Source organism: Idiotropiscis lumnitzeri, unplaced genomic scaffold (assembly GCF_059441095.1).
Source record: "Idiotropiscis lumnitzeri isolate Australia: NSW breed Sydney's pygmy pipehorse unplaced genomic scaffold, RoL_Ilum_1.0 HiC_scaffold_256, whole genome shotgun sequence".
NCBI lineage: Eukaryota > Metazoa > Chordata > Actinopteri > Syngnathiformes > Syngnathidae > Idiotropiscis > Idiotropiscis lumnitzeri.
This window is the reverse complement of record NW_028283794.1, coordinates 85,001-95,000: the sequence shown is the minus strand read 5'-3', so window position 1 is coordinate 95,000 and position 10,000 is coordinate 85,001. Positions and strand designations below refer to the sequence as shown.

Sequence of the window (10,000 nt, the reverse complement as noted above, 5' to 3'; positions counted from 1 at the left end):
GGAGGAGGAGTGCGGGCGTGTGTCACACTTAGCCCGGAGAGGAGCACCTTCCCCGGGCACAGGCGGTGCCAAGCGGCCCCTAAGTTTGCCCAAATGGAAGCTCCGGAGGAGGAGTGCGGGCGTGTGTCACACTTGGCCCGAATAGGAGCACCTTCCCCGGGCACAGGCGGTGCCAAGCGGCCCCTAAGTTTACCCTCATGGAAACTCCGGAGGAGGAGGGCGGGCGTGTGTCACACTTGGCCCGAATATGAGGACCTTCCCCGGGCACAGGCCGTGCCAAGCGGCCCCTAAGTCTACCCTTATGGAAGCTCCGGAGGAGGAGTGCATGCTGCCTGACAGTGAAGCCGAATAGGAGCACCTTCCCCGGGCACAGACGGTGCCAAGCGGCCCCTAAGTTTGCCCTTATGGAAGCTCCGGAGGAGGAGTGCATGCTGTGTGACAGTGAAGCCGAATAGGAGCACCTTCCCCGGGCACAGACGGTGCCAAGCGGCCCCTAAGTCTACCCTTATGGAAGCTCCGGAGGAGGAGTGCGGGCGTGTGTCACACTTGGCCCGAATATGAGCACCTTCCCCGGGCACAGGCGGTGCCAAGCGGCCCCTAAGTTTGCCCAAATGGAAGCTCCGGAGGAGGAGTGCGGGCGTGTGTCACACTTGGCCCGAATATGAGCACCTTCCCCGGGCACAGGCGGTGCCAAGCGGCCCCTAAGTTTGCCCAAATGGAAGCTCCGGAGGAGGAGTGCGGGCGTGTGTCACACTTGGCCCGAATATGAGCACCTTCCCCGGGCACAGACGGTGCCAAGCGGCCCCTAAGTTTGCCCAAATGGAAGCTCCGGAGGAGGAGTGCATGCTGCCTGACAGTGAAGCCGACTATGAGCACCTTCCCCGGGCACAGGCGGTGCCAAGCGGCCCCTAAGTCTACCCTCATGGAAGCTCCGGAGGAGGAGTGCGGGCGTGTGTCACACTTGGCCCGAATATGAGCACCTTCCCCGGGCACAGACGGTGCCAAGCGGCCCCTAAGTTTGCCCAAATGGAAGCTCCGGAGGAGGAGTGCACGCTGTGTGACAGTGAAGCCGAATATGAGCACCTTCCCCGGGCACAGGCGGTGCCAAGCGGCCCCTAAGTTTGCCCTTATGGAAGCTCCGGAGGAGGAGTGCATGCTGTGTGACAGTGAAGCCGAATATGAGCACCTTCCCCGGGCACAGGCGGTGCCAAGCGGCCCCTAAGTTTGCCCAAATGGAAGCTCCGGAGGAGGAGTGCGGGCGTGTGTCACACTTGGCCCGAATAGGAGCACCTTCCCCGGGCACGGGCGGTGCCAAGCGGCCCCTAAGTTTGCCCAAATGGAAGCTCCGGAGGAGGAGTGCATGCTGCCTGACAGTGAAGCCGAATATGAGCACCTTCCCCGGGCACAGGCGGTGCCAAGCGGCCCCTAAGTCTACCCTAATGGAAGCTCCGGAGGAGGAGGGCGGGCGTGTGTCACACTTGGCCCGAATAGGAGCACCTTCCCCGGGCACAGGCGGTGCAAAGCGGCCCCTAAGTCGGTAAAGGTTGAAATAAGTAAATAAATACAAAAAGGACGAGGGGGGAAAAAAAAAGGCAAAAACGTATAAAATTCCCCCATTCATTTCAATGGGCTCGGCCGAATTGGGCTTGCGGGACCGCCGAGGGCACGCCGGAGGGCGGTTGAGTCGGTAAAAGTTGAAATAAATGAATAAATACAAAAAGGACGAGGGGGGGGAAAAAAAAGGCAAAAACGTATAAAATTCCCCCATTCATTTCAATGGGCTCGGCCGAATTGGGCTTGCGGGACCGCCGAGGGCACGCCGGAGGGCGGTTGAGTCGGTAAAAGTTGAAATAAATGAATAAATACAAAAAGAACGAGGGGGGGGGGAAAAAAGGCAAAAACGTATAAAATTCCCCCATTCATTTCAATGGGCTCGGCCGAATTGGGCTTGCGGGACCGCCGAGGGCACGCCGGAGGGCGGTTTGAGTCGGTAAAAGTTGAAATAAATGAATAAATACAAAAAGAACGAGGGGGGGAAAAAAGGCAAAAACGTATAAAATCCCCCCATTCATTTCAATGGGCTCGGCCGAATTGGGCTTGCGGGACCGCCGAGGGCACGCCGGAGGGCGGTTGAGTCGGTAAAAGTTGAAATAAATGAATAAATACAAAAAGAACGAGGGGGGGAAAAAAAAGGCAAAAACGTATAAAATTCCCCCATTCATTTCAATGGGTTCGGCCGAATTGGGCTTGCGGGACCGCCGGGGGCACGCCGGAGGGCGGTTGAGTCGGTAAAAGTTGAAATAAATGAATAAATACAAAAAGAACGAGGGGGGGGAAAAAAGGCAAAAACGTATAAAATCCCCCCCATTCATTTCAATGGGCTCGGCCGAATTGGGCTTGCGGGACCGCCGAGGGCACGCCGGAGGGCGGTTGAGTCGGTAAAAGTTGAAATAAATGAATAAATACAAAAAGAACGAGGGGGGGGGGAAAAAAGGCAAAAACGTATAAAATTCCCCCCATTCATTTCAATGGGCTCGGCCGAATTGGGCTTGCGGGACCGCCGAGGGCACGCCGGAGGGCGGTTGAGTCGGTAAAAGTTGAAATAAATGAATAAATACAAAAAGAACGAGGGGGGGAAAAAAGGCAAAAACGTATAAAATCCCCCCATTCATTTCAATGGGCTCGGCCGAATTGGGCTTGCGGGACCGCCGAGGGCACGCCGGAGGGCGGTTGAGTCGGTAAAAGTTGAAATAAATGAATAAATACAAAAAGAACGAGGGGGGGAAAAAAAAGGCAAAAACGTATAAAATTCCCCCATTCATTTCAATGGGTTCGGCCGAATTGGGCTTGCGGGACCGCCGGGGCACGCCGGAGGGCGGTTGAGTCGGTAAAAGTTGAAATAATGAATAAATACAAAAAGAACGAGGGGGGGAAAAAAAGGCAAAAACGTATAAAATTCCCCCATTCATTTCAATGGGTTCGGCCGAATTGGGCTTGCGGGACCGCCGGGGGCACGCCGGAGGGCGGTTGAGTCGGTAAAAGTTGAAATAAATGAATAAATACAAAAAGAACGAGGGGGGGAAAAAAGGCAAAAACGTATAAAATCCCCCCATTCATTTCAATGGGCTCGGCCGAATTGGGCTTGCGGGACCGCCGAGGGCACGCCGGAGGGCGGTTGAGTCGGTAAAAGTTGAAATAAATGAATAAATACAAAAAGAACGAGGGGGGGAAAAAAAGGCAAAAACGTATAAAATTCCCCCATTCATTTCAATGGGGCTCGGGCCGAATTGGGCTTGCGGGACCGCCGAGGGCACGCCGGAGGGCGGTTGAGTCGGTAAAAGTTGAAATAAATGAATAAATACAAAAAGAACGAGGGGGGGAAAAAAAAGGCAAAAACGTATAAAATTCCCCATTCATTTCAATGGGCTCGGCCGAATTGGGCTTGCGGGACCGCCGAGGGCACGCCGGAGGGCGGTTGAGTCGGTAAAAGTTGAAATAAATGAATAAATACAAAAAGAACGAGGGGGGGGGAAAAAAGGCAAAAACGTATAAAATTCCCCCATTCATTTCAATGGGCTCGGCCGAATTGGGCTTGCGGGACCGCCGAGGGCACGCCGGAGGGCGGTTGAGTCGGTAAAAGTTGAAATAAATGAATAAATACAAAAAGAACGAGGGGGGGAAAAAAAAGGCAAAAACGTATAAAATTCCCCCATTCATTTCAATGGGCTCGGCTAAAATGGGCCTGCAGTACTGCCGAGAGGCCGCCGGAGGACGCCCTAGTAGGCAAACGTTGATCCCCACACACGAGGGGTCAGTTAGGCGACCAGGGGTAGCGTTTAGGCGACCAGGGGTAGCGTTTAGGTGACCAGGGGAAGCGTTTAGGCGACCAGGGGTAGCGTTTAGGTGACCAGGGGTAGCGTTTAGGCGACCAGGGGTAGCGTTTAGGCGACCAGGGGTAGCGTTTAGGCGACCAGGGGTAGCTTTTAGGCGACCAGGGGTAGCTTTTAGGCGACCAGGGGTAGCGTTTAGGCGACCAGGGGCGTTGCAGTTCCGCCGAATTGCATTAGGGGCGCTGCAGTAGGCAAACGTTCTTCCCCCCTAGTCAGAGGGTCATTTGCCTACTTCCCAGGTTTACCCGGGTTTTCCAAAACACCTGGGGCACATTTTCAGGGATCACGTTTTTAGAAACAAAAATATTCATAATTTCTTCTAAGTCCCCTTTCCAGCGGGGAACTTTGAAACATTGTATCCGACCACTGAAGGCTGTTGGCGGGCACGGCGCGGCAAACAGCCCGCACTCAGGCATGGAGCTCCGGGGAAAGTTGCCTAATTTCTTCTAAGTCCCCTTTCCAGCGGGGAACTTTGAAACATTGTATCCGACCGTGGAAGGCTGTTGGCGGGCACGGCGCGGCTCATAGCCGGCCCTCAGGCACGGAGCTCCGGGTGAATTTTCACAAATTTCTTCTAAGTCCCCTTTCCAGCGGGGAACTTTGAAACATTGTATCCGACCGTGGAAGGCTGTTGGCGGGCACGGCGCGGCTCATAGCCGGCCCTCGGGCACGGAGCTCCGGGTGAATTTTACAAATTTCTTCTAAGTCCCCTTTCCAGCGGGGAACTTTGAAACATTGTATCCGACCGTGGAAGGCTGTTGGCGGGCACGGCCGGCCCTCGGGCACGGAGCTCCGGGTGAATTTTTACAAATTTCTTCTAAGTCCCCTTTCCAGCGGGGAACTTTGAAACATTGTATCCGACCGTGGAAGGCTGTTGGCGGGCACGGCGCGGCTCATAGCCGGCCCTCGGGCACGGAGCTCCGGGTGAATTTTCACAAATTTCTTCTAAGTCCCCTTTCCAGCGGGGAACTTTGAAACATTGTATCCGACCGTGGAAGGCTGTTGGCGGGCACGGCGCGGCTCATAGCCGGCCCTCAGGCACGGAGCTCCGGGTGAATTTTCACAAATTTCTTCTAAGTCCCCTTTCCAGCGGGGAACTTTGAAACATTGTATCCGACCAAAGGAAGGCTGTTGGCGGGCGCGGCGCGGCTCATAGCCGGCCCTCGGGCACGGAGCTCCGGGTGAATTTTACTCAATTCTTCTAAGTCCCCTTTCCAGCGGGGAACTTTCAAACATTGTATCCGACCACTGAAGGCTGTTGGCGGGCGCGGCGCGGCTCATAGCCGGCCCTCAGGCACGGAGCTCCGGGTGAATTTTCACAAATTTCTTCTAAGTCCCCTTTCCAGCGGGGAACTTTGAAACATTGTATCCGACCGTGGAAGGCTGTTGGCGGGCACGGCGCGGCTCATAGCCGGCCCTCGGGCACGGAGCTCCGGGTGAATTTTCACAAATTTCTTCTAAGTCCCCTTTCCAGCGGGGAACTTTGAAACATTGTATCCGACCGTGGAAGGCTGTTGGCGGGCACGGCGCGGCTCATAGCCGGCCCTCGGGCACGGAGCTCCGGGTGAATTTTTACAAATTTCTTCTAAGTCCCCTTTCCAGCGGGGAACTTTGAAACATTGTATCCGACCGTGGAAGGCTGTTGGCGGGCACGGCGCGGCTCATAGCCGGCCCTCGGGCACGGAGCTCCGGTGTGAATTTTCACAAATTTCTTCTAAGTCCCCTTTCCAGCGGGGAACTTTGAAACATTGTATCCGACCGTGGAAGGCTGTTGGCGGGCACGGCGCGGCTCATAGCCGGCCCTCGGGCACGGAGCTCCGGATGAATTTTTACAAATTTCTTCTAAGTCCCCTTTCCAGCGGGGAACTTTGAAACATTGTATCCGACCGTGGAAGGCTGTTGGCGGGCACGGCGCGGCTCATAGCCGGCCCTCGGGCACGGAGCTCCGGGTGAATTTTCACAAATTTCTTCTAAGTCCCCTTTCCAGCGGGGAACTTTGAAACATTGTATCCGACCGTGGAAGGCTGTTGGCGGGCGCGGCGCGGCTCATAGCCGGCCCTCGGGCACGGAGCTCCGGGTGAATTTTTACAAATTTCTTCTAAGTCCCCTTTCCAGCGGGGAACTTTGAAACATTGTATCCGACCGTGGAAGGCTGTTGGCGGGCACGGCGGGGCTCATAGCCGGCCCTCGGGCACGGAGCTCCGGGTGAATTTTTACAAATTTCTTCTAAGTCCCCTTTCCAGCGGGGAACTTTGAAACATTGTATCCGACCGTGGAAGGCTGTTGGCGGGCACGGCGGGGCTCATAGCCGGCCCTCGGGCACGGAGCTCCGGGTGAATTTTACAAATTTCTTCTAAGTCCCCTTTCCAGCGGGGAACTTTGAAACATTGTATCCGACCAAAGGAAGGCTGTTGGCGGGCGCGGCGCGGCTCATAGCCGGCCCTCGGGCACGGAGCTCCGGGTGAATTTTACAAATTTCTTCTAAGTCCCCTTTCCAGCGGGGAACTTTGAAACATTGTATCCGACCGTGGAAGGCTGTTGGCGGACGCGGCGCGGCTCACAGCCCGCCCTCAGGCACGGAGCTCCGGGGGAATTTCCCCCTCATTTCTTCTAAGTCCCCTTTCCAGCGGGGAACTTTCAAACATTGTATCCGACCGTGGAAGGCTGTTGGCGGGCACGGCGCGGCTCATAGCCGGCCCTCAGGCACGGAGCTCCGGGTGAATTTGACAAATTCCTTCTAAGTCCCCTTTCCAGCGGGGAACTTTGAAACATTGTATCCGACCGTGGAAGGCTGTTGGCGGGCACGGCGCGGCTCATAGCCGGCCCTCAGGCACGGAGCTCCGGGTGAATTTGACAAATTCCTTCTAAGTCCCCTTTCCAGCGGGGAACTTTGAAACATTGTATCCGACCGTGGAAGGCTGTTGGCGGGCACGGCGCGGCTCATAGCCGGCCCTCAGGCACGGAGCTCCGGGTGAATTTTTACAAATTTCTTCTAAGTCCCCTTTCCAGCGGGGAACTTTGAAACATTGTATCCGACCACTGAAGGCTGTTGGCGGACGCGGCGCGGCTCACAGCCCGCCCTCAGGCACGGAGCTCCGGGGAAATTTGGCTCATTTCTTCTAAGTCCCCTTTCCAGCGGGGACCTTTCAAACATTGTATCCGACCACTGAAGGCTGTTGGCGGGCGCGGCGCGGCTCACAGCCCGCCCTCAGGCACGGAGCTCCGGGGAAATTTGCCTCATTTCTTCTAAGTCCCCTTTCCAGCGGGGAACTTTCAAACATTGTATCCGACCACTGAAGGCTGTTGGCGGGCGCGGCGCGGCTCACAGCCCGCCCTCAGGCACGGAGCTCCGGGGAAATTTGCCTCATTTCTTCTAAGTCCCCTTTCCAGCGGGGAACTTTCATACATTGTATCCGACCACTGAAGGCTGTTGGCGGACGCGGCGCGGCTCACAGCCCGCCCTCAGGCACGGAGCTCCGGGGGAATTTGCCCCCTCATTTCTTCTAAGTCCCCTTTAGGCGACCAGGGGTTGACAATTTAGGTGACCAGGGGTTGACAATTTAGGCGACCAGGGGTGACTTTTAGGCGACCAGGGGTGAGGTTTAGGCGACCAGGGGTGAGGTTTAGGCGACCAGGGGTAGCGTTTAGGCGACCAGGGGCGTTGCAGTTCCGCCGAATTGCATTAGGGGCGCTGCAGTAGGCAAACGTTTTTACCCCTAGTCAGAGGGTCATTTGCCTACTTCCCAGGTTTACCCGGGTTTTCCAAAACACCTGGGGCACATTTTTAGGAACCACGTTTTTAGAAACAAAAATTCTTCTATGTCCACCTCCGTGAAAGAAATTGCCCAATGGTTCCCGCGGAAGAGAGCTGCCAGGCGGACGCATACTGCAATAACGGCCGCCCTGGCGCTCTGGTGGATGTTATCCTCGAAATTTCTTCTATGTGCCCATTCCAGCGGGCAACTTGCGAACAATGGTGTCCGACCATGGAAGGCTGTTGGCGGACGCGGCGCGGCTCACAGCCCGCCCTCAGGCACGGAGCTCCGGGGGAATTTTCCCCTCATTTCTTCTAAGTCCCCATTCCAGCGGGGAGCTTGCAAACGTGGTATCCGACCACTGAAGGCTGTTGGCGGGCACGGCCCCACCAGCGCAACACGGCACTTCCTATGACTCGGGTCCGACGCAGGAGGAGCGGTCCTCCCGGCCCCGCCACACGGCACTTCCTATGACTCGGGTCCGACGCAGGAGGAGCGGTCCTCCCGGCCCCGCCACACGGCACTTCCTATGACTCGGGTCCGACGCAGGAGGAGCGGTCCTCCCGGCCCCGCCACACGGCACTTCCTATGACTCGGGTCCGACGCAGGAGGAGCGGTCCTCCCGGCCCCGCCACACGGCACTTCCCATGACTCGGGTCCGACCAGGAGGAGCGGTCCTCCCGGCCCCACCACCGCCACACGGCACTTCCCATGACCCGGGTCCGACGCAGGAGGAGCGGTCCTCCCGGCCCCACCGCAACACACACAACCACTGACCGATTGGCAATCATGACCCGCCATCGGAGGGCCCCTGCCGGCCCCGGCCTCGCGCCGGGGTGTTCGGGTGGACGGTTCCTTCGGCCTGCGGGTCGACCTCTGAGCGTTGGCCGGCACCGCAGCACACACAACCACTGACCGATTGGCAATCATGACCCGCCATCGGAGGGCCCCTGCCGGCCCCGGCCTCGCGCCGGGGTGTTCGGGTGGACGGTTCCTTCGGCCTGCGGGTCGACCTCTGAGCGTTGGCCGGCACCGCAGCACACACATAACCACTGACCGATTGGCAATCATGACCCGCCATCGGAGGGCCCCTGCCGGCCCCGGCCTCGCGCCGGGGTGTTCGGGTGGACGGTTCCTTCGGCCTGCGGGTCGACCTCTGAGCGTTGGCCGGCACCGCATCACCGCAGCACACATAACCACTGACCGATTGGCAATCATGACCCGCCATCGGAGGGCCCCTGCCGGCCCCGGCCTCGCGCCGGGGTGTTCGGGTGGACGGTTCCTTCGGCCTGCGGGTCGACCTCTGCGCGTTGGCCGGCACTTCCCTACCGTTACCCCCCCACCCCTGGGGTTGTGACAAAACGGCACTTCCTATGACTCGGGTCCGACGCTGGAGGAGCGGTCCTCCCGGCCCATCTCGCACCCACACCCTGACATATACTGCACCACACCAACCACTGACCGATTGGCAAGCATGACCCGCCATCGGAGGGCCCCTGCCGGCCCCGGCCTCGCGCCGGGGTGTTCGGTGTGGACGGTTCCTTCGGCCTGCGGATCGACCTCTAGCGCACCAACCAGCGCGAAACCGCTTTCGTCGCGAGACCGAGACGACCCTGTCGCGTGCCCGTTGGCCACACGGGCCCAGAGATGTCCTACACGGGAGTTCCGCCGCGCTCGCGGGTACCCCGCGCCGCCCCGCCACGAGAGGGGCGCGGGAGCCCAGGCCCGCATCAGCCGAGCGGTCCTTTCCGAAAAAGCATGTTTCTCAAACCCTACCGGCGTCTGTCAGAAGACGCCGCCTCCGAGTGCGTGTTGCGGTCGCGGGCGTGCGGGCGGCTCCGGCTCCCTCCCGCGACTGACCGCCACGCGGTAACGCGGCCTCTACGGACCGAGTACATACCGAGGCCCAGCCGACTTCCTCACCGCGCACGGGGGCTGAATCGTAACGGAAATTTCGGTAGCCCACGTCCGAAATAAATATGAAAGAAACGAGGGAGGCTGGGGTGCCGCCGGGGGTAACCCCGCGGGAGGCCGTCTCCCGCGGGCGCCGCCCGGTCCCCGCGCCCGGCTCCCCGCTCAGCTCCGGTTCCAATGCAAGAAACACAGACCGCCGGACGCGAGGGCTACCTGGTTGATCCTGCCAGTAGCATATGCTTGTCTCAAAGATTAAGCCATGCAAGTCTAAGTACACACGGTTCCGATACAGTGAAACTGCGAATGGCTCATTAAATCAGTTATGGTTCCTTTGATCGCTCCACCGTTACTTGGATAACTGTGGCAATTCTAGAGCTAATACATGCAAACGAGCGCCGACCCGTCTCCGCGGGGACGCGCGCATTTATCAGACCCAAAACC

At 58.1% G+C, this 10,000-nt stretch overlaps 1 non-coding gene across 1 annotated transcript in view; it reads left to right on the top strand.

Moving 5' to 3' along the window:
* The first annotated feature begins 9,769 nt into the window (after nucleotides 1–9,769).
* The window catches only part of LOC148314669 (18S ribosomal RNA), a 1,933-nt gene continuing 1,702 nt past the window's right edge, over nucleotides 9,770–10,000 (top strand). Inside the window, exon 1 of the ribosomal RNA XR_015841604.1 lies at nucleotides 9,770–10,000. This exon is cut by the window's right edge and continues 1,702 nt beyond it. This is a non-coding gene — a ribosomal RNA (18S ribosomal RNA).